Source organism: Martes martes (genome assembly GCF_963455335.1).
Source record: "Martes martes genome assembly, chromosome: 1".
In the NCBI taxonomy this organism is placed as follows: Eukaryota; Metazoa; Chordata; class Mammalia; order Carnivora; family Mustelidae; genus Martes; species Martes martes.
Genome location: NC_137888.1, coordinates 123,390,079 through 123,396,284, shown reverse-complemented (window position 1 = coordinate 123,396,284; position 6,206 = coordinate 123,390,079).

Below are 6,206 nucleotides of genomic sequence, written 5' to 3'. Positions count from 1 at the left end.
AGCTCAAATTCATGACCCCAAGATTAAGAATCGCATGCTCTTCAGACTGAGCCAGCCAGGTGCCCCAAGAAATTAACTTTAAATATAAAGACACAGATAAAGTAAAAATAAAGGGGTGTTGGGGCGCCTGGGTGGCTCAGTGCTCAAGCCTCCAGCTTCGGCTCAGGTCATGATCCCAGGGTCCTGGGATTGAGCCTGCATGGGCTCTCTGCTCAGTCAGGAGCCTGCTTCATTCTTCCTCTGCTGCTCCCCTCGCTTGTGCTCTCTCACTCTCTGTCAAATAAATAAATAAATAAAATCTTTTAAAAAGTCTTTTTTAAAAGGAGTGGAGAAAGCTATACCATGCTAACACTAATCAAAAGAAAGCTGGAATAGTTTTATTAACTTCAAGCAAAGCAGACATCAGAGCAAGGAAATTTATCAGGAATAAAGAGAGAGCAATACATAATGTTAAGAGGGAACAGTCCCCAGGAAGACATAACAACACTTAATGTGTTTGCACCTAACAAGAGATCATCAAAATACATGTGACAAAAATGTGTAGAACTGTGAGAAAGAAACAGATGAACCCAAAATTTTAACCGATAACTTCAACATCATTTTTTTAGTGATGACTAAATCCAGCAAGGATATAGTTGAACTGAACAAGAACATCAGTCAACTTGATCTGATGTTTATACTTCATCCAACAACAGCAGAATAAAGATTCTTCTTTATTCACCATAGAATATTCACCACGACAGACCACATTCTAGGTCATACAACCTACCTTAACAAATTTAAGAGAACAGAAATCATACAGAGTCTGTTCTAGACCACAGGGGGATTAAACTAGAAAGAAATCAAAAGGTTTTAAAGAAGTGGAGAGCTATTCCAGGTTTGAAGGTAGGAAAAATGAATATTCCAAAGATGTCAGTTATTCCCAATGTGATGTATAGATTAAGCACAAATTCAGTCATAACTCTAGTTAGCTATTTTGTGGATACCCACAAATTTATTCTAGAATATATATAAAAAGGTAAAGAGACCCAGAATAGCCAACACAATACTGAAGAAGAAGAATAACGAAGTTGGAGAACTGACACTACTAAACTTCAAGACTTAGCAACACAGCATATTAGTGAAAGAACAGATTCATAGACCAGTGAAGCAGACAGACCCCAGAAACAGACCCATACACATGTGGTCAACTGTTCTTCGACAAAGGGACAAAGGAAAGTCAATGGAAAAAGGATGTCTTTTCAAAAAATGGTGCTGGAGTAACTGGATCTGAACACACCTTATGCCTTTATAAAAATTAACTCAAATGGATCATAGGTACAAATGTAAAACTATAAAACTTCTAGAAGAAAACAGGAAAAAAGCTAGATGATCTTAGATTTGGCTTTCTAGACATGACACCAAAAGCATGATCCATGAAAGAAAAAAATTGTAAGTTGGAGTTCATTAAAATTAACAACTTTTCATGAACTATACTCAAATTTAAAAATTTTTAAATAAATAAAAATTTAAACATGTGCTCTGTGAAAGACTGTTAAGAGAATTAAATAGAAATGCTATAAACTGGAAGAAGATATTTGCAAAACATATCTGATAAAGGACTGTTATCCAAAACACACAAAACTCTACAGAAAGAAAACAAACAATCCAATTAAAAAATGGGCAAAAGATCTGAACAGATACCTCACCAAAGAAGATATACAGATGAAAAGTAAGCAAATGAAAAAAACCTGAACTTCATTTCTCATTAGGGATTACAAATTAAAGCAATAAGGAGATACTTCTACACAACCTACTAGAATGGCTAAAACCCCCCCAAATTGATAATATTGGCTCACAAAAGTTGGTGAACACCAGAGTAGTAGACACTCTTCATTTATTGCTGGTGGAAATGCAAAATGGTATACAGCCACTTTGGAAGACGGTTTGGCAGTTTTTTACAAAGCTAAATGTTGTCTTTTTTTTTTTTTTTTTTTAATTTGACTGGCAAAGATCACAAGTAGGCAGAGAGGCAGGCAGAGAGATCAGAGGAAGCAGGTTCTCTGCTGAGCAGAGAGCCCGATGCAGGGCTCGATCCCAGGACCCTGGGATCATGACCTGAGCCCGAAGGCAGAGGCTTTAACCCACCGAGCCACTCAGGTGCCCCCCCTTTTTCTTCTATTACAAAGCTAAATGTAGTCTTATATATGACCGAGCAATGACACTCCTACATGTTTATCCAATTGATTGGAAAACTCAGGTATACACAAAAACCTGCATGTAATGTTTATAACAAGTTTATTCACAATCACCCCAAACTGGAAATAATCAAGATGTCCTAAATAGGTGAATGAATAAGCAAACTGAGGCACATCGATACAGGGGTGTGTGTAAAACACAGAATTGCAGATTGGTTCTACTAAATGCAAGTGATGTTTGTAGCCCCCGAGTGGGGGTTACTCATGCTCTTGAATGGCTTGAAATCTCCCTTAGAACTTCATTTCCAAAATAAAATTCAAATCAGGACACTGAAAAACACTGCTAGGACACTGAGAGATACTTTTTGTTCTTTTTGAAAGGGTTCAGTTTCTCACCACAGGTCAGTCTCCACCCTAAAATGTAGTCACATCTTTGCCAAATTAAACCACAGAACAAATTTAGGGCAACTACATGTCTTTATACACTGACTTTGTAACGGTTGTCCTGTGCAATTATTAATAACAACTCTTTTTACTTTCAAAAGCGTACAGTTTGGACAATATAGAGCCTCCTCAATTTTCCCAAGTGGATCACCCCGCTTTTTGCATCTTGATTTAATGAAAGTTCAATCTTCTACATATTTGATGATTTCCATCAGTGATTAGATTGTGTTGCCTCAAAGTCCTGGCCAAAGGACGGTGCTTTGTTTGTTTGTTTTGCTTTTGTTTCATGCAAAGACTTCTAACTTCAGAGGTTACTGCTGTGTTTTGGTATCTGAAAGACTGAAAAAATAAACAAAAATCATTCTTTCTTCTGCCAAGTTATGTTTATTGCCGCAAGACCCTTCTGTGATCCAAATTGGATGCCAAGAGCATTTTCTTTATTTAAACACTTAGAACTGGGACGCCTGGGTGGCTCAGTTGGTTAAGCGGCTGCCTTCGGCTCAGGTCATGATCCCAGCGTCCTGGGATCGAGTCCCACATCGGGCTCCTTGCTCGGCAGGGAGCCTGCTTCTCCCTCTGCCTCTGCCTCCCACTCTGTCTGCCTGTGCTCGCTCTCTCTCTCTCTCTAACAAATAAATAAATTAAAAAAAAAAAAAATTAAACACTTAGAATTGTGTCGTGGCTGTGTGAAACAACAATGAACTTACTCACTTTGAGAGCAAATCACAAAACCAAATAGTTTCCAGTTTTTTGTGTTAGCTGATAAGAATGTATGCATATTGACACCTCTCTGCTTCCAGATATTATGGTTTCTTTTTTCCATAAATGCCAGCGTGTCCCTACTATGACTGGCTCTGAGGAAGGCAGCTAGGAGTAGCAGAATGGGGAGCATCTCACAGACATGGTGCTGGAGTAACTGTATCTCACAGACGTGGGCTGGGTCCTTGGACCCACCACCTATCAGCTGTGTGAGCCTGGGGACCTTACTTCAACTTCCTCAGACTGTTTCCTAGTCTTTTTTTTTTTTTTAAGATTTTATTTATTTATTTGACAGACAGAGATCACAACTAGGCCGAGAGACAGGCAGAGAGAAAGAGGAGGAAGCAGGCTCCCTGCAGAGCAGAGAGCCCGATGCAAGCGGGGCTTGATCCCAGGACCCCGGGATCATGACCTGAGCCGAAGGCAGAGGCTTTAACCCACTGAGCCACCCAGGCGCTCTCAGTTTCCTAGTCTTTAAAATGGGGAGTATAATACCTACATTTCGGAAATGTTGTGGAGAGAGATAAAGTCTTCCAAATTTTCTTGATAGTCAAGCCATTATTGTTTGTGGCGTCATCCTCTCTTCACAGCATTAGGACCATCGCTGGGAGGCAGCTTCCCCGGCAAGGTTCGAAGTGGCTACCCCCAGCCCTGGCAGCCAGATGGAGCCATTCGATTAGTTTTCCTCCATCAGGGTGGCAGGGATGAGTGCTACCTCTGACCCCCCCACACTCTGCCCCTGTCTGCCAGCTCCCTGTGACCAGGATGGCTTTAATGACCAGACATGTTTTTAATTTGATGAAATTCAATTTGCCAGTTTTTATTCTATGTGTATTGGGCATTTTCCCCCGTTTAAGAAATCTTTTCCTAAGGATTTCCTACTGCCAGATCATGAAGATAGTCCCGTGATTTTCTCCTAGGAATTACAAAAAAGTTATAATGATAAGACTTATTAAAAATTTACATGTAGGCCTGTGATCCATCTCAAATTCATTTTTTAATTGAAATTTTTATTGAGATCACTGTAGGTTCATGTAGTTGTAAGAATAACATGGAATCCTTTGTACATTTTGCCCAGTCTCTCCAATGGTAACATTTTGCAAAACTAGAGTCTAATATCACAATCAGGATATTGACATTGATACAAGCCACCTGTCTTAGTCGGATTTCCTGAGTTTTAGTTGTACTCCTCTGTGTGTGTGTGTGTGTGTGTGTGTGTAATTTTATCACCTGTGTAGGTTCATGTATCCACCACCATAGTTAGGAATCTGAACACAGAGACCCTTTGTGTTGCCCTTCAGCCACACCCACCTCTCTCCTATCTCTCTCCCCCTAACTTCCGACACCTTTATTCTGTCCTCCATTTCTAAAATGTTGTCACTTAAAAAATGATATATAGGTCATATCATCTAGCATGTAATCTTTTGGGATTGGCTTTTCTTCACTCAGCATAATTCCCTGGAGAATCATGTAAGTTGTTGCATGTATCAATATTTGGTTCCTTGTCATTGCTGCATGTTTCGTGAATGGGTATACCACAGTTTGCTTCTAATTACCTTTTTTTTTAAAGATTTTATTTATTTGACAGACAGAGATCACAAGCAGGCAGAGAGAGGAAGGGGAGCAGGCTCCCCGCTGAGCAGAGAGCCCGATGTGGGGCTCGGTTCCCAGGACCCTGGGATCATGACCTGAGCCGAAGGCAGAGGCTTTAACCCACTGAGTCACCCAGGCGCCCCTCTAATTATCTTTTGTATGAGATGTGAGGTAGGGGTCAGATTTCCTTTTTTTTTTTTTTTTCCATATGGATTTCTGCTTGCGCAAATACCATTTGTTCACAAGACTTTACTCTACTCCATTGTGTTGCTTTGGGATGTTTGTCAAATATCAGCTGGTTATAAGTGTGAGTTTCTTTCTGGACTCCCTAGTCTATCCCACTGATTTATTTATCTATCCTTATGCTGGTATTCACTAACTTGACTACAGTTGTACAGTGTTATGGACTGAATGTGTCCCCTCAAAATGCATATGTTGTAACCCTAATCCTAATGAAATGGTATTTGGAGGTGAGGCCTTTGGAAGGTAATTATATCATAAGAGCAAAGCCCTTGCGAATGGAACTAGTGCCCTTATAAGAATAAGCCAGAGAGCTAGCTAGCTCTCTTTCTGCCCTGCATGGACACAAGGAAAAGTCAGCAGTCTGCAACCAGGAAGAGCATCTTCGTCTTTACCTGTCTGTGCTGCCGTCACGATCTTTGACTTCCAGCCTCCAGAACTGTGAGGTTTATAGTGTTTTGTTATAGCAGCCTGAGCGAAGACATAGTAAGTCTTAAAATCAAGTCATCTGAGTCCTCCTCTAACTGTTTTTCTGTTTGAAAATTGCTTTGGCTATTTTCATACAAATCTTAGAATGTCTGTTAGTATCTTTTAAACAATTCTGTTGGAAATTTAATTGAGCTTGCATTAAATCTAAAGATTAACTTGAGGAGAACAGACATCTTGATAATATTGAGTCTTCCAGTCATGAATATGGCATCTTTCCACTTATTTATTCTTTTTTAAAAACAGATTTTATTTATTTATTTATTTAAGAGACAGCATGCCTGTGCAAGCTCAGTGAGGAGTAGAGGAGGGAGGAGAGCTAGAAGGAAAGAACCCCAACCAGACTCTAGGCCGAGAGGCCATGCAGGGCCATGCAGAGGCCCTGAGATCATGACCTGAGCGAAAACCAAGGGTCAGAGGCTTAACTGACTCACCCAGCCAGGCGTCCCCCCATTTGTTTACTCTTTCATGTCATCGATGTTTATACTTGCTGGAAGTCATTTGTAT